Below are 19,258 nucleotides of genomic sequence, written 5' to 3' on the forward strand. Positions count from 1 at the left end.
GGAAACAACCTCTTGCAAAAATGTAAGGTAACACTGTGTACTATGACTCATCGTGGTCCGCTCCTTGCTCGGACCCTACAAATGCAAAAGCTTTGTGTACCGGACTGCCCCTTTTATATTTTTAATCATATTAAAGTGAATTTTCATTTTCAATAGGTGTTTTGAAAAATACAAAAGAAAATGAGTTTCTCCCTCATTTTCCTTCCCTTTCCTTTTCCTAAGTAAAATCCTTTGATTAAAGGGACCCGTGAGTTAGCAACCCTTTTATATAATATTTGAAACCCACCAATCATAAAATGTTACAATAATAGTTGGACTTATGAAAATAATGTGGGACCCACTTCAACATATAACTTTACATTTTTGTAATTAATGAGTTCCAAATCTTTTATGGAGGGATCATTTCTCGCAAGTTTTAGTTGAATTAGAGTAATACTTGGTTTTGGAATCAAAAATGGATGTTTTGTTCCATATAAAATCAAAATAAAAATTTATTCAATTAATTTGATATGAAATAATTATATTATAAATATATAATTATAATACTATTTTATTAAGTTATATAATAAATAATTTTTTTGCAATAAAATTATTTTAATAGTACTGTATAATTTGCATACTGTATCTTATCATTTTTTTTTTTTTTTGGGCTATTAACCATGAGTTTCAAACGGATCATCCAGAGATGCAACAGATCCATATGAACCCATTTTGAATTCGGACAAGTCCATATGGATCCAAGCAGGCCTCTAGGGGTTTGAAGCCAGAGTCTAGAGAAACATTAACGGAAGAGGGATCCGAGATGGAGGATGAAATTTGAGAGAGTGAAACATTGCCGAGGAGGAGGGGACTCGCTCCGGCGGCATAGACGAGTGGAAGGAGCAGATTTGTAGCCATGATGTGGCCGAGACGGCAGGGAGCTTCCATGGCGGGAAGATGTTAGAGCTATCTTAGTGGCGTTTGGGTCCCGGCATCGTGACGCTACTATCCAGGTTGGGATTTCTGAAATTCTTACCTTTGATTTCTAAGCATATTATTTGTTGATTTTTCAATTTTATATATGTAATTTTTTATGTTTGATTTATTTGGGCGCGAAATTTAATTAATAAATTAAATAAAAATTTAAATCATTAAAAATGTAAAAAAGACACTCACTTTCCCTTTGGCAAAAAGAGTGAGACTCATTTGGACTGTGGCTGCATTCGGATTAACCCGGAGGGCGAATCAGGGAGGGCCGCCGTCCGTGGGTTTGGTGCCGCATCAGGTACGGAGGGCTTGTTGATGGCTGGAGTTTTCATGTATACCAAAAAAAAAAAAAAAAATTAAAAGAGAGAGAGAGACTCGTTAGGTTTCAAAAATACATAGGCCTTATGAGGTTTGCCAATTTTGACTTTTTTAATTTTGTATTTTTTAAAAAGATTTTTGAATAAAAAAAGGGGAAAGAAGAAAAATAAATGGTGGTAAATGACTTATCTTGCATTTTTCGTAAATTGAAAGCCAGACAATATATGTTGTCTATACTATGTCTTAATTTTTAACGCTTCATAATTTCTTGGGGAATCCCCAAGTTGGAAATTCGAACACTTGCCTTTTATAATAGGAATAGGAACACCAATATTGCAGGTTTTTGTGGGAATATGTACATTTCTTGAGAATGGGATTTCCGACTATTAAAATGTGAACCAAATACAGGAGTACTCATAAATCAACAAGGATTCTCAGAAATTGTTGATTGAATCCACAACTAAATGCCATGTTAAGGTTTTTAAGGATAGTTGTGCCGTTAAAGAAGATGACAAGGGCTAGGGTTTTGACTTTGAAGCAATTAAGCCCCCTCCTCCATGTTTGTCTTGCTTAAAATTGTGGTGACTAGTGTGTGGGACCAAGGACAACCTGAATCACCTTGACTTGAATGGTGATCAAGACTTCAAGAGATTGTCTGGTTGAGATTATGGGTCTAATGATCTATAGATTTTCAAAGAAGTCATAACAACATGTTATTTTTCCTAGGTGTGGTTAAGTCACCTAATTACTACAATTTTTTTAGTTTCTAAATTAAACTTAGGTTCAAGGAACCTATAGTCTCAGCTTGAGTAGTCAGCGTAAGGTTTGGGAGTATGGTTATATAAGGGGAAGGTATTAGCGCTCTTACACACCTGTCCTAATGATTGGTACCTAATTAGCCCACGATTACTTTTTAAAGTTAACCAATCAAGACTTGTGACTTTTTTGTACGTGTTTAATTTACCAACCTTTTCATATTGAATAGTCTTACCATTGCGGATGTTATTTTCACCTCTAAAATCCTGAAAGGATACCATTGCCCAGTTTTTAGGTTTCGTCGTCGAATTCAAATTTTAGTTTTTACACAAGGCATAAAATAAGATTGCAAATGTGCAGTGTACTATAGTGCTTGATACAATCACCAAAAAGACTCGAGGTGATTGAACTAGGCACACCCCTTTCAAGTTTTTAGGAGAAAGATATTTTCCTATATCTTGTCTATTTTAGGAGTCTACACGCGCACATGTATACGCTTTCCTAGTATTTTACAAATTTATGAAAAATTTCAAATTTTAAAAGTATTTTTACGTTTTCTTGATATTTCTATTATTTTTTGAAGACTTCTTCATTTTTTTTTTTTTATTTTTCTAAAAAAAATTGATGATTTAAACAAAGCAACAACCATTGGAAAACTATGATAACAATACTAAAAAGACAAAATCTAAAATAAAAACTTTATCCTTTTATTTATATTTACATTGTGGACATATGCATATGCATATATACAAGGATATATATGTCATGCAAAGAACACAAAACATGTATACACTCATGCAAAATCATGTATATGCCCACACAATTCACTTACATACTGACATACACATCTATGCATATCCACTTACATGTAATTCATGCTTGCATGTATACATGCATATATTCATACTCACATGCACTTATATATATTTGTGCATTTCCTATACATGTCCACGCACATCTACATGCTTAGATACATGCGCACACTAATCATGCGCATCCATGCAACGCGCATTTATGCACATGCATATGAACATGTTCACTACACTTGCATTCATTCACATGTCTACACATGCACATATGGACAAGTCACTCACACAAATTCATATACAAGAACAAACACACTTATCTATGCACAGACTTATGCATATGTATGTATATGCATTTTTACCTTCATATTTCTACATGCCCATACATATGTGGCCACTTATGCACATGATGAACTCACATGCACGCATGCATACCATTCCTACACTTTTTTTTTTTTTTTGAGATAGGTAATATCATTAAAAGAGGACAATTCAAGTAAGATGCTTGGATTCTCAAAAAAAGACAATAGATAAAGGCAAGGTTAAATCATCCTCCCAAATAAGAGAAAATACAAGAGAACTCTTACCAATTTAAGGATGACAAAAGGGTATTAGACTTAAACCAGTGAAACATATTTGATAAGCAGCGGTCAAATACAATTGAAGTTGTAGAGTACTTCTCCCTGAATATTCTCCCATTGCTTTCTTTCCAGATTTCCCAACATTTGATTGCTGGAATTGCTGCTTTCAATCTTCTAAGACACTCTTTAAGCTTTGAGACGTTCCAAACTAGAAACATTGTTGTTAAGGATTTCGGCATAACTATGTGATTAGGCATCCTTTGAAAGACCATAGCCCAAATCTGCTTACTGAAATGACAATGTAGAAAAAGATGATCAACCCCTTCACTTTCTTTTTTGCATATGATACACATAGAAGCTAATGTCCATCCTCTTCTTTGAAGGTTGTCGGTTGTGAGAATTCTGTTTTTAGTTGCAAGCCAACAAAATATACTTACTTTTGAGGGGATGATTGAGTTCCACAGCTGTTTATAGGAAAACCTTGGATTAATCTGGGTGTCCTTATGAGCAAGATAGTTGTAGAGACTTTTTGCTGTGAAAGTCTGGGTTGTGGATAGCTCCCACAAGCTTGAATTGGTCTTCCCCCCACTACTCACGACATTGTAAACCAGATTGAATAACTCAATAACTTTGTTGGCCTCCTTACCTCTAACGTATCTGTTAAATGAGATATCCTAGAAAGACCTGTTGTTGTGGAAGCTAAGCAAGTCAGCCACTGTAGCATTCTTCTATCTAGCCACCATGAAGAGATTCAAGTATAGCTCTTAAAGGGTGGAATTTGCTGCCCATTTGTCCAGCCAAAATTTTGTTTTTTTTCCATCCCCTACGTTGATTCTCATATTATCGCAAATTGTTGGCATGAGGTTGGTGATACTTTTCCATGGGCTCCACCCAGGTCCTCCCAAGCTTGACGGCAGATACCATTTGTACACATTGTATCTATACTTAGTGCAAATTACCGATTTCCAAAAACCTTTGTCTTCCTTGCTGAATCGCCATATCCATTTCCCCAAGAGAGCTTTGTTCATCATCTTTAGATGTTTAATACCCAATCTGCCACAGGGTTTGGGGCGAGTGACTGAATTCCAATTTGCCAATGGGTGTTTAATTCATCCTCTGTTCCTCTCCAGAGGAAATTTCTTTGCAACCTCTCTAATGCCTTCGCCACTGGCTTAGGAATAGGAAAAATTGACATGAAATAAATTGGTTGATTAGAAAGGACTGCATTAGTCACTAGCCGAGTCGTTCTTTCCGCCTTAGCTCATCCGAGTCGTTTGTTGACCGCCGAGCTAGGCTTCGGTTAGTCTGAGCCGAATATCTGGTTGGGAGTTTAGGGCACTCCGAGTAGCTGTTTGGCTGTACTTTTGTGTTTTTGATTGAGTCGAGCATCTGTTCGGATAAAGCAATCCGAGCAGTTCTTTTGTCAAAAATCCAAGCAGCTTATAATCCGAGCAGCTCCTTGGTTAAATTTCTTAATCTGAGCAGCTCCTTGGTTGGATTTCGTAATCCGAGCAGCTCATAACCTGAGCAGCTCCTTGGCTGGATTTCATAATCCAAGCAGCTCATAACCTGAGCAGCTCCTTGGCTGGATTTCATAATCCGAGCAGCTCTTGATCCAAGCAACTCCTTGGCTAGATTTCATAACTAAGCAGCTCTTTGGTTGGATTTCATAGTCCGAGCAGCTCCTTGGTTGCATTTCATAATCCGAGCAGCTCTTAATCCAAGCAGCTCCCTGGTTGGATTTCATAGTCCTAGCAGCTCATAATCCGAGCAGCTCCTTGGCTAGATCTCATGATCCGAGTAGCTCTTAATTTGAGCATCTCTTAAAATAATTTGTTTTATAATATATTAATTTATTATTTTTGAAGAATTATTTTATTGTAAATACTACTCAAAAGCTGTGGAGCACGCACATCACGCGTGCGTGCGTGTGGCTAGTTTACTTAATTGTTCTCTATTCTTTTGTTTGCTTTTATTTTATGTTCTTGTTTTCTTCTTTGCCAGGTTTCCTCCCTCTAAACTTGTAGATTTTAAAAACTTTTTCCCTTATTATACTACATCTAATACCTTTCAAAAAAAAAAAAAAAGTCCATAACTAAGTCATAGTTATTATTATTATATATTTTTTTCGAATGAAGCACAAAATCCCAAAGATATTTGGAAAAGAAAAACTAAACTAAAACAATATGAGGGAGAGTTAGTCAAGATTGATTGTGAATTTCACAATCCAATTGGTAACTCTATTACCTTCTCAAAAAAATGTTGAATATGAAGATCTCATTCCCTGCTCCAAAGTGTACAACAATAATTGGTCATTTGTAAAAATGAATACGAGTTGTTCTAGACATTGAGGATACATCAAATTGCCATACTTGAGTATCATAAATTATAATGCCCCAAATTGTCCAACAAAGAATTATAATGCCCCAAATTAAAAGAAAACTCCTTCAGTCATCGACCCATAGATTCCCTAATAAAACCCAGACACGCTACAAAGACACCTAAATTGCCTTAAAGGCTCCATTTGTGCTAGAAACCACCAAATCTTTCTATAGATTAGTCCATTTGATCGCTACCACTTCTCTCAAAACCTCATCCTTTCAAGTTTTAATACATTGTTTCCCCTCATTGATAATCCTTTTTACGTCACGGGATTCTTTCCAAGGATGCTAACGAGGGGCTTGCATAGGCTCCGAAATGAGAAACCTTAAGGAGAGGAAACGATTAACTAAGATAAACACAATAACTAGAAAGTGGAGCTGCCACTTTATTAAAGAAGGAACAACAAAGAGAAGTCCCTAGAAGATCTACAAAATAGAGAAAGGATTTAAGAGTGCAATTGTACATAGAGAAGGTGATTGAGTAATCATTTGAAATTAGTTAACCAGCATCCTCATCGACACTCATTCCAAGAATGAGTGACAATGTATATTGTGTGTGTGTGTGTGTGTGCGCTTAACAATAAAGAGAAACAAATGGAAACAAATCCTCTTTCGATCCTCTGATGAGATCATCACCATCAAAGAGTTTTCAAGCTAGGATTTTTGGAAAATCCTAGCATTACTCTTTAAGAAAAAGGTGCCTTGAAAAACCCTAATTTTGAAACTTCAAAAAGATTAAAGAAGAAACAACATTGTTTATTTGAAAATGATGAGTTTAAAAGAGATCAGGTTTAAATATCGATTTGAATGAAGACATGTTGGAAGAGATGGAAATTGAATTAAATCAGGGTGCATACTGATTAAAATAAAAATGTGTTTGGAAAAGATGGAAATTTGAATGAAAAGATTAGGTTTGCATACAAATTTTTGAATGAAAATATGTGTTTGAAAAAAGGAAGTTTTTGAAATAAATTAGCTCATCATCATTGACCAAATAAAGAAAGAAAATTTTTGAAAACATAATTGAAGATTTTTTTAAAAAGGCAATTTAAAATTGGCAAAGAGATATTCATTTTGGCCTATTTTATGAAAAGAGACAATTTTAAATAGACAAAGGAAGTTAATTCATTTTACCCTCTAATGACATTCTTGTTGATAATCTATCGAGCATATGGTTTTAAGAGATACTCTTACCATGCCTAGGAAAGGATGAGTGTAGACAGCTAATTTTGTCTAGATTGAAATTAATTTGAAAAATAGGCGAGGATAGTTTAGCAACTAAGGACAATTGAAGTCTCTTCCTTTCACCCTTTACCATTCTTTGTGTAATTTAGGGTGTTTAATTGCACTTTTAAAGATTTAATTGTGCCTTAATTAGGTTAATTGAGGAGTTATCCTAGATGGGGATAAGCTCCTTTCCTTGGAAAAGGTAGAACTTGTTGCCAAAATCTCTTTTAGGATATAGAAGAGGTTTCTTTGTTTTAAAAGGGCATTTTTGAAAATTTAAGATTAGGGTAAGCTCCCTTAATTTTTCTATGAGAGGGAAGCCATAGCTCTTAGTCAAAGTGGGAACACACTTTGAGCACAAAAAGGAGTGTACAATCGAAGAGAAGGCCAAGAGAGAGCCGGAGAGCAAGAGAAGAAAGGAAGAGAAAGGGAATAAGAAGGGAGATTGGAGAGAAAATCTTAAAGCTTGAGGATAGAATATTCAAGTTGGAGGAAGAAATTAAGGTTGCTTATAGGTTAGAAGAATCAAAGCTTCAAAAGAGTAAGGTAAGTCTCTAATTTTCATATTTAGTTGCATGATTTTATGAGTTTTGGTGTGCATAGATGATCAAGTTGCTGAAACCCTTTATTTGCATATGTGAAGTTGATATTTGCATCATGTTCTTCATACATGAGATGAAGATTCAATTTTTATGATGGATGTTATGGTAAAGTTTCAACTTTTAGGGTGTTCTTACATAAAATTAATCCGTTAGAGCTTACTTTAGTTGCTTGTGTTCATGGATGAGTCCAAACAGGGATGAGAATGGAGAGGACTCCAAGCTTAGGGTTTTTTTATCTATGCATGTTTGAGAGTAGCCCTAGGTTAGAGAGGGTCCAAAATAGCCAACAAAAGCAAAGGAGGGAGAGATAAAGAAAGAGAGAGAGAGAGAGAGAGAGAGAGAGAGAGGGGTTTCAGGGGTGCATGACTAGATTTTGATGGTCTATGTGACCTCAGTAAGGTCAAATGACCCCAAATACACCTTTGGAAGAGGCAAAAGCACCCAAAAACAAAGAAATTCTAGTTGTCGCCATTATCGTTACTGACGGGCAATCATGGTTTTAAAATACAGGTTTTGTTAGGTTTCAAAGGTTTTGAGGGTTGGGATGGAGAAGAAAAAAATGAAGGTGTTGGATGGTGTTTTCACCATCAAGAGAGGCCAAAAAGACGACCTACAACATGTAGGGTTACATCGTCTTCTCCAATGCGTCATCGAAGAAGATGACCAGAGAAATTACATTGGTCCGTTTGGAACACATGCCACGTGCATATGTGCTAACTAAAACTGGTTCAACTATGGATGCAAACCTATTGACTGATTCACTCCTTTTTTATTTTATTTTGTTATTTATTTATTTAATTTGTTTAAAATTTAAAAATTTAAAAAAAATTTCAATTACAAAAAAATCTAGAAAAATGAGGGGAAGTCTGAAAAAATATTTTTCTATTTTAGGACCATTTTTCTCAATTTATCTCATCTATTGGCATTTATTTTTTATTTTCTTTAATTTAGTGTTACTTAATTTAAAAAATGTTTTTTTTGCAAGATTTTGATTAGTTTGGTACATTAGCTTTTTAGGGGATTTATTTCTAGGGTTTAGATTTTTTTTGTTAGGTTTTTTATCCCTTATTAGATCATTTTATTGCATTTTTTTGTATTTCAGTCCTTATAAATTGTTAAAAATCTTGCCAAAAATTCCCAATAAATTTCCGAAAATTCTTGAGCAATTTCTAGTGAGTTTTGAAGCTTTTGAAATGACTTGGACTTAGTTTGTGCTTAAATTTGGGTTTTTAGAGTGAAAATATGCGAAAGATTGAGCTTTAATGACAATATGATGCTTATTGTGTATGAAACTTCCCATTCTTGAACCTAAGGTGTTGACATCCAGTTTAAATGTGTTTGATTTGCATGAGAAGGCATTCCAATTTGATTTGATTGGAAGGTTACGTCTTTGGCTTAATTTTCTAATATAGCTTCAATGATGTGGTATTTTATGTGTATGTATGTGTGATGATCTTTGGACCTTTATTTGAATTGTGAAAGGATTGAAATGAACAGAAATTGAAAACACAAAGCAATTAATTTTATGACGGAATCCGAAAGTGGCATGGTAACGTTCTTCTTGAGATTCTCGAGGTGAGGAAAGTCTAAAGACTCTTATAGGATATCTTATGGTTGTAAGGTAAAATAATACTTGAAGGGTGGTAATCCCATGAAATTGAAAGAATTTAAAACTTTACTTGCTTAATGTTTGAACATATCAATATTATCATGGTACCTTTCGAAAGGATGAGTGTGTAGGGGTGTTTGTACCTTCTCTTTGCATAAATGTACATTGGAATTTGGTACGCAAATCGAAAATTATTGATTCTTTGGACCCTAGGAGTAGCTAGTAGACTTTAAAATTAATAGGAACTGATTAGGTGTTCTAACCTTACCTAAGACAAAATAGGCTTGTAACAATTTTGTTGATATGTTATTGATCCACATCTCATCCTCTCAAATACTAAATTTCATAATTCAAGTTCGTTATTCGTGTCTAGACGATTCGAAGATTCGCCGGAGTAGGGGTGAGCCTTTGAAACATGTTAACAATAAGGAAAAGTACCATTCAGTAGAATTCTACCAACCAACTCATCATATTAGTGGAGAGAAGTTCGCAAGAAACCAATATGGATCAAAAACCTAAAACAGGAAACCATGGCTCGAATTGATACCTAAATAACTAAGAAAGCATGAGTAGACATCAAAATTGCTAAAAAAAACAAGTATACAAAACAAGAATGAATTAAGGCACAACCTAAGCACTATAAAGAAATGTATATGTTCAAGGCTGAAAAAATGGCTTTGGAAGGGGTTTCTTTTCGTTTTTTTAAATTCAGAGCATTGTCTAACATATTAATTGCTTTTCTAGGTTTTTCCCTATGTTTTTATTTTTATTTTTATTTTTAAGATTTGTCTATATTTTTCAATTTTTTTTTGGAATTTTTTTTTCGTTGTGGAATTTTTCTTAAACATAAAAATAAGAACATTAATAGATAATATTTTAAAAATTAACACTAGAGAAAATCAGTGATGATGATGATGATGATACAACAACACCATTGTTTTGGCAGGAAGTTTTTTGATTTCCTTCTTGTGCATGTTACTGTTCTTGAACTAACTTGCGACGACGATTGTTTTTTATCTTAATCTTGATTCATTCTCATTCAATTTCTGTAATTTCTGTATTGTTTTTGAGTTTTTTTTAGTGTTGAATCTCCATTATGGATAATCAATTAGAAAAATCTTATTCAGATTTGCTGAAATTTACTAGTATTAATGTTCAAGAGTTGACGGAAACTAAAGGAATGAAGCATCAAATTAATTTTCTGATTCAAAGGACATTAAGGAAGGAAATTGGAGGCAGCTATTTGATTCATCTTCATTGAATGATTCAAGTCTTCAATATTGCAAGCCCTTGGGCAATAATGGAAGAACGATTGTCGAACCTCTTGAAGACAACAACACAAAACCAAGCGTTAAGTCCCACTAGGTGGGGTCGACTACATGAATACTTTTTTGTCAATTTATACGATCATGGACAATTTATTTTGATAAATTCAGGGGTATTAAATCCTTACTATCTCATTCCAAGTTATTTTAGATCTACCCCTATCCCTTCTACTATCCGTCACAATAACAAATCACTCTTCCTCACTTGCGCACTATGTGGCTTATGTTACGAGTGCCCACTGCCCAAACCATTTGAGTTGCCCCTCTCTTATCTTATCTTCTACAGGAGCTATGCCTAACTTACTATGAATATGTTCATTTTTTAATTTATCTATCAATGTTTACCATTCATCCATCTAAGCATTATTAGCTTGGCAAGTTTCACTTTTTGGATATGTTGTTTCTTAGTTGCCCAACATTCTGATCCATATAGCATAGCTGGTCTTATAGTCATCCTATAAAACTTTGTTTTTAAGACACATACAAGATATTCTAATAAAAGGGGAGACACATTAATTGGAAACTTTCTAGGTAAACCTCCTCCATAATCATATGTGAAGCCAATTAGATGAGATTGAAATTTTCTCTTTGGCAGTAGGGGTTTACATGTAGCAAAGGGAAAGTCTGGGTTCTGGAGAACTGTCCATGGTTCATTGGATTTGGAAATACTCCACTATTCCTCAATCCTTGGAATCCTCTAGTTGAAGTTAAGAAAATTCAGTTAAATAAAATCTCTATTTGGGCAAAGTATTTTTTTTTTTTAATATTCCTTCAATATTCTGGATGAATGTGGGATTAAGTTGCATTGCAAGTGCAGTGGGACTCCCTTTCTTCCTCGACTTGAATACAAAGAGGATGAATAGATCTTTCCTATGCACGAATTTGCATTGAGATAGATTTCAAAGATGACTTCCCAGAATGCCATGTGTGGAAATTGCTAAGATTGATATAGAATAAATATGCTTGGAAGCCAGAAAAATGTCCAAATTGTTCTAGTTTTGGTCATTCTATGAAAAAAGTGCAGAGGTAAAAATGTTTGGAAAAATATCTGTCAAGAAACTTTGTTGGCTGAGAAAGAGAATGACTGTGTGAAAACAAAGATATTCAAGTTGGTGAGAAAAGCTGGCAGTTAAAGTTGAGGATGCTCAGACCAAGAAATCAACAGGAAGAATATTGTATCTAATCCTATGGAAGTAGCCCATATTGAATGGAAAAATTTCTTTTTCTTTTCTTCAGGAAGTAATAGAGGAACGAGAAATCAGCAAGAAGATATATTGACTGATTTCCAGTCAAATGAAGATAAATTCTATTGAGAAATCTGCAGGTAAGAGTAAGGTTGCCCAAGAATCTTCAATTGCTAAATCTAATGGTAAGGTGGATTCTGGTAAAAAGGAAAACTTAAAAGGTCAAGAAGAAGGGATGGGCTGCAAAATGTCAGTCAATTGTGCAAAAACAAAAAGAATGAAAGCTGCAGAATGGAATACTAGGGGCTTAAATGACCCTTTAAAGCAGAAATAAGCTGGAAATTTATAATATCTACTAATATTCAGTTAATGGATTTGTTGGAGCATAAAATAAAAGCTGATAGTTTGACTAAAGTCACTTGAAATATCCACAAAGGCTGGTGCTTTCTCCATGATTATAAACGTTCAATGGAGACTGGAAGAATATGGATTGGTTCTAATCCAAAATCTATGAAAGTTGATGAGGTTGTAGCAAGCTCTCAGCATATTTATATTAGAGTAAATTTTAACTCTTCTACAATCTGGTTTTCTTTCATATATGGATCAAATTCCCAATCTGAAAGAGCAGATCTTTGAAATGAATTAATTGACTTGGGAGGCAGATACAGAGATATGTTTTGGATGGTCTTGGGAGATTTTAATACTCTGAAGCTGGCTTCAGAAGGTTCAAATTGAATCATTGCTGGAAATTCATTAAAAATTGATGATTTCAATCAATTTTCGTCATCAACTGGTCTGGATAATGCTCCTTTTATAGGAACCCACTTCACATGGTCTAATAATAGAGAACAGGGTTTCATAGCCATAAAACGGGATAGAATTCTTGTCACCAATTATACTCTTTTGAACCTGTTACATCTGAGTTCAGAAGTTATTCCTGGTTATATTCAGAGTCAAGGAAAGGGTATAATTCCTAAAATGCCTTCTAGATTCCTTAATTGTTAGAGTAAACATAAGGACTTCTTGGGTGTGGTAGCGAAGGTGCGGAACTGCAGGTTTTGTGGTACTCCTATTTACATCCTTTGTAAAATGTTGAAACTTCTTAAAATATTTTTAAAGGAGTTTCATAAGAGGTATTTCTCAAATAGGGATAGTAGACTCAAAAAAAACAAGGGCAGACCTATCACTAGCTCATCCTAGTTTTTCTTGAAGGGCTATTGAATATTCAATCTTTAAATACAAAGATATATGACCATCTTAAGCTTTTGACGACTGAGGAAGAGTTTTTAAAGTAGAAGTCTAAGGCTGACTGGCTGTGCCTTGGGGATAGAAACAATTGTTTCTACTCAGAAGTTTGTCAACATAGAAGATTTAAAATGAGATCCATTAATTGATTCAAATGGTAAAAGGATTTATGATTCTGATGATGTATATAATGAATTGCTGAATTTCGACTCAAAACTTATCGGGTAATAGGAACAAGGATATTCCATGTCACCTTGCTTACCTCAGGAGTATTCTTAATTTCTCTTGGGATGATGATGCAAAGAAGGTTTTTATAAATGATATTGATGATTATAAAGTTAAGAGAGCTATATTTTCCCTCTCTGATAGGGAATCTCTTGGGCTAGATGGTTTTATGCTAAGTTTATCAACATTGTTGGGGAATCGTTAGAAAGGATGTTTGCGATGCAGTGAAATTTTTTTTTTTATACATTTTTTAATTTTTTTTTTAACTTAAGGCTGCTCTATTTTAATGCTACTTTCTTGGTATTAGTTCCTAAAGTTCAAAATCCTGCTTATCCTAGTGATATTTGGGCCTATAGCTTGTTGCAACATTATATACAAATGCATTACCAAGATTCTTGCAAATAGGCTTCAGTGTTGTTTGCCTTCTTTTATAAGTCTGAGTCAAACTGCTTATATAAAAGGAAGGAATATTTTTGATAATATCCTTGTTGCTCAAGAATTGCTTCATCTCTATCATCTTGATCAAAAGCCAGCAAGATTTGCTTTGAAGGTGGATTTGGGAAAAGCTTTCAATTGTGTAAATTGGAATTTTGTTATTCAGATCTTGAATTGTATTGATACTCAGTTTATTTAATGGATAAGGGAAAGTATTACATCTCCTTTCTATTCCATTGTTGTTAATGGTTCTCCTCAAGGTTATTTTAAAGGTAAGCAAGGTTTCAGGCAAGGAGATCACATTTCCCCTTGCAGTTTTGTTATGGTTATGGAAGTTCTAACAAGATTCTTGAGTCATGCAGCTAAGAATGGTCTTCTCTCCTATCATTATAATTGCAGCAAGCTAAATATAACAAATCTTGGCTATGTGGATGATCTTTTCGTTTTGGCAAATGGAGATCTTAATATGACATAGTATTAAAGGCATACTCTCTATATTCTATAAATTGCTTTGAAGGTGGATTTGGGAAAAGCTTTCAATTGTGTAAATTGGAATTTAGTTATTCAGATCGTGAATTGTAGTGATACTAAGTTTATTTAATGTATAAGGGAAAGTATTATGTCTCCTTTCTATTCCATTGTTAATGGTTCTCCTCAAGGTTATTTTAAAGGTAAGCAAGGTCTCAGGCAAGGAGATCCCATTTCCCCTTGCAGTTTTGTTATGGTTTTTGGGAGTTCTAACAAGATTCTTGAGTCATGCAGCTAAGAATGGTCTTTTTCTCTCCTATCATTATAATTGCATGAAGCTAAATATAACAAATCTTAGCTATGTGGATGATCTTTTCGTTTTGGCAACTGGAGATCTTAATATGACATAGTATTGAAGGCATACTCTCTATATTCTATAAAATTTAAGGTCTAAAATGCAACCCTAATAATTCTGAGTTGTTCTGCTCTGGTATCACTGGTAATCTTGCCAATTCTATAGCAAGTTCTTGGGAGTTAAGAGAGGCTCCTTACCTATCAAATACCTGGGTATACCTCTAGTTACAAAATGGATCAATAAAACTGATTGTGATTTCCTACAGGAAAAAATTTCTGTTAGGATTTTTTCCTGGACAAAAAAATTTCTTTTTTTGTTTTTGTAGATTACAGCTTGGCAAGTCTGTATTGAGTAGTATTCATGGTTTTTGGGCATCTATTCTCTTCCTCCCAAGTTCCCAATTCATGATTTGGTGAGGAAGTTTAAAGCTTTTCTCTGGAAAGGCATTGATTGGAACACTCAATTTTTCAAGGGGAATTGGGCTGATGTCGACGTAAGCCTTTGGTGGATAAGGGAGGCTTTGATATAAAGCTTCTCTCTGAATGGAAGGACATAACAGCTCTAAAGTTATTATGGTTTCTTTACTCCTCTAAAAACCTTCTTGTGGTTCATTTGGATCCATTCCTACAAACTGAAAGGCAGATCTATTTGGGCAATTAAGATTGCTCTGAATAGTATGTGGGTTTGTAAGAAAATTCTTGAAAGCAGAAAGGTTTCCTATGTTTGTATTAATATAATGGTTGGAAATGGACTAAAAAGGTACTTTTTCTTTGATAACTGGTTGCCTATCTCTCCTTTAAACAGATCTTTGAGCCGCTCTCTGTATATTGATATGGGATTGTAACTTGACTCCAAAATAGCTCAATTTTGGAATAATAATTCCTGGAAATGGCCAAGAAGAATGGCGATAGATTCAATTAAGCTTAAGGAGGTTCTGAGAATTCATATAGATCAGCAAAGAAGGATTATGTTGTGTGAAAATTATCAGCAAAGGGGAACTTCACTTTTTGCTCGGCTTGAAACCTTATTAGAAATAAAAAAGAGAAGATCAACTAGCAGCACGCAACAGTTTGGTTCAAATATAATATTACAAAGCATGCTTTTATAGCTTGGTTGGCAATTTCAGACAGGGATTCTAATCTTTCCAGAATTTTCTCTTGGGGCAAAGTCTTGAACACAAATTGCAGGTTTTGTGGCATGGGGTTTGAGGATAGAAACCATTTGTTCTTTGATTGTTCTCTTACAAAGAAGTCCATGAAGGAACTTGCTTTATTTTACATATGTAAAGGTGCTTCATGTTTGAATAATGTTGAGCTTGATTGTGGTAATGATCTAGACTGAAATCTTGAGTACAATACCAATTTTTAGAAAAATGATTAGAAGTGTGGCTGTTTGATTGTTAGATGTCTTTGGTTGAAGTGAGGATTGGGGATTTGCATGAATATAGGGTGTTGGGCTTATTGTGCGTTTGAATGTCATTTTAAGTGGACAAGTTGATTGGGCAATGTATCCACCAGCCCTTTAAGATCAACTGAATTTAGCAACTGAATTTAGATCCAATTAGGGATCTGAATTGGTTGGTTTGACTTAGCCTAGAACCAAATCTGATTGACGAGGGTCAACCTAAAACCTAGCCAATACCCCAAGGAAGGGGAGAGAGGGAGGGGAAGAAAAGAAGAGAAAGGGAAGAATGAAAAGGAAAAAGATGAAAGGAAAAAAAGAAAATAATAATAATAATAATAATAATGAGAGGGAGATGGTGGCGGTGGAGGGTAGAGAACCCTTAGGTGGAGATTCGATAGTGATGGCAAAGAGAGGGAGGGTAGAGAACCCGTAGGGTTCTTTTTCGAGAGAAAGAGAGGGGGAAAGAATAGGAGAGAAAGGGAAGAATGAAAAGGAAAAAGATGAAAGGTAAAAAAGAAAATATAATAATAATAATAATAATAACAACAACAACAACAATAACAACAACAATAGCACTAGCAACAACAACAACAATAGCAGCAGCAGTAGCAACAACAACAATAATAATAATAAAAGGTGGGGTAGGCAACCAGCCACCTAGGGAAAAAAAATTCGAGGCATTCGTACATTGCCACGTGTCACTCATTGGGAGTGATACGTGGTAGCATCGTCCCGTCTCCTACCTGCTGGGTGACGTTAGGATGACGCCACTCAACCACATGGCAGCACACGACTGTGTCTCGCAATAAAAAAAAGAAAAGAAAAGGTTAGTAGGTCACTTGTCACCCTAAATGGGTGACACATGGCATGATCTGGCAAAATAACACTAGTTAGGGTGGCATTAGATGGTGGAATTACTGAAGAACAATACCTTTCCATTTCAAACTGTTTTGGATCACTTGTCATAGTTAGAATTGGCCTGAAAAATTAGAAAAGCTAGGAATGATAGGTTTTTACCTAGATTTGTGCGCCTGAAGTCAAAATCACTGACATATTTCTTTTTCCCATCTTGGATTGCTTCAAATCACTTGGCACAGTCACATTTGGCAGAAAGAGATCAGAAAATCTTGAAATGATAAGTTTTTGCCTCGATTTATGTGCTTGAGGTCAAAATTATTATTAAACCTTTTCTTACCAATTTAGACTTCTTTGAATCACTCCATGCAATCAAATTTGGCACAAGGAGATGAAAAGGCCCAAAATGATAGTGGTTTGCCTCGATTTATATGACCAAAGTCAAAATCACTTTAGGTCTCTCCTTATTATTTTAGATTGCTCCAAATCACCTAATGCAGTCAGTTGGTAGAAAGTGACTAGGAAAGTCTATAATGAAGGTGGGGCAGTGCAACTCTAGCGTAGCCATGGGAGTCGCATTGCCAATGTGGCTAGCAAGGTAGAAGGTGAGGGAGGCATGAAGTAGAGGTGGCAGGGGTGTCACAGGCGGCACGGGAGTGTGAAGGGGAGAGGGGGACCCCCTACCAACATTACTAACAAAGGTTGCCAACCATGCCCCCTGGGCGGGGGGGGGGCATGGTTGGGAGGGAAAGGGAGGAAGAAAAGAGGATCCCAAAACAAAGTCGCATCAATTAGTTGGGGGGCACGTGCACGCACCTGTGCATGTGAACCACATGTGGGCACTTGCACACATGCACTATCCTTTATTTTTTGAAGAATCATTTTCTTTTTCTCTTTTTTTTTTTTTTTTGAAAAATATTTTGATTTCATTTTTTAAAACTGAATATACTACAATATTATAATATTTAATTTTTTTATTAGATTAAAGAAATAAGTATGTAGGATTCACCAAAAATAGTTAAAAATTCCAAGAGTGAAAAAAAATCCAGAAAATTATAGAAGTTTAGAATTACAAATTGACGACCCTCCTTACCATTTTGGACCGCTTTAGATTACCTGCTGTAGTAAGATTTGGCGAAAAGTGAGTCAAAAAGCCTAAATTAATAGGAGTCTTGTCTCGATTTAGAATTGGTGGAAAAAGTCCAAAAAGGTCACGAACGACAAAAGTTCACCTTGATTTGAGCATCTAAAGTCAAAATTATTGGCGAACCTCATCTTACCATTTCAAATTACTCTGAATCACTCGGTGTAGTTAAATATGATAGAAAGATATCATAAAATCCCGAAATGACAGGTTTTACCTTGATTTACGTGCTCGAAGTCAAAACCACTGTCATACCTCTTCCTATCATTTCATACTACTCTGAATCACTCGATACAGTCAGATTTGACAAAAACAACCAGAGAAGCTTGAAATGACCACAATTTCGTCTCAATTTGCATGCTTGATGTCAAAATTGCCGTTAGACCCCGCCTAAACATTTCAGACTACTTGGGATATTAAAAAATGGCGAAAGCAAAGTAAAGAAAGGTAAAAAAATAAAGGTAGAAAAAGGAAAAAAGGCTCGCCAAACTTCATCTTGGGCCTTCGATCGAAATGTGCCCCGCATGCTTGGTGAATTGACACCTGGACAAAATCAGGTGTCAAGAGAAATTGAATACTAAAGTATAAATGTAGAAACTAGGAAGGTATGGTGGTTCTAATTGTTTAATGAACTTGAATTTTAGTGATGAATTTTTCAGAGATGGTCTTGTAGAACACCATGGTTTTTATATGTTTAATAGAAAGTAGCGTATTCTTTAACCATTTATTATATATATTTTTATCATATGTATATATTTTTAATTTGAGTTTTTAGGCAATGTTTAGTTGGAGCAGCAAAGTTGGAGGGGCAAAGTTTCACAACATCCACCCTTATTGCAAGTTGTTTTATTGAACAAGCAATTGAGATTTTATCGTAAAAATGTAATTATATGTGTTGCAATGATTGTTTTGTAAATAGGCATAATTTGATTTTGAATAATTTTTGGATGTGAATAATGAATATATTGGTTATGAATAAAGTGGTGATTTGTAGTTCTTTAATAAATTATTTTTAGAGTTAATCAATCTTTGATAATTAATTTTAGTGGTACTTTTATGTTTTTATATGAAGCGAAAAGAATGGTGTGTATGTGTATATACATGTAATTATTTATTTGTAATTGTGAGGATACTATTACTGAATTATCATATTTTGGCATATAGGGGTGTGATGATATGAATATAATTTCATAATATATACATTGCATTTAGACGATCTTTGTAGTTTGATATTTTTGATAGCAAGGATATTATGGTAAATTTAAGGAAATTATTATTTAAATATTATATTTTCCTACATAAGAGCATTATAGCAAATTTTATATCAATATAATTCCATTCATTGAGTTTTATTGCGTGTTAAAAAGGGGAA

The 19,258-nt window shown here is 34.7% G+C and overlaps 1 long non-coding RNA gene across 1 annotated transcript; it reads left to right on the forward strand.

The window, feature by feature from the left end:
* Positions 1-623: 623 nt before the first annotated feature.
* LOC131147660 (uncharacterized) lies at positions 624-18,892 on the forward strand. Its single transcript, XR_009134893.1, has 2 exons — positions 624-992; positions 18,662-18,892. It is a non-coding gene; the product is annotated as an uncharacterized LOC131147660 (long non-coding RNA).
* Positions 18,893-19,258: the final 366 nt, after the last annotated feature.

The sequence above is a fragment of the Malania oleifera genome, chromosome 2, assembly GCF_029873635.1.
Source record: "Malania oleifera isolate guangnan ecotype guangnan chromosome 2, ASM2987363v1, whole genome shotgun sequence".
Taxonomy (NCBI): Eukaryota; Viridiplantae; Streptophyta; class Magnoliopsida; order Santalales; family Ximeniaceae; genus Malania; species Malania oleifera.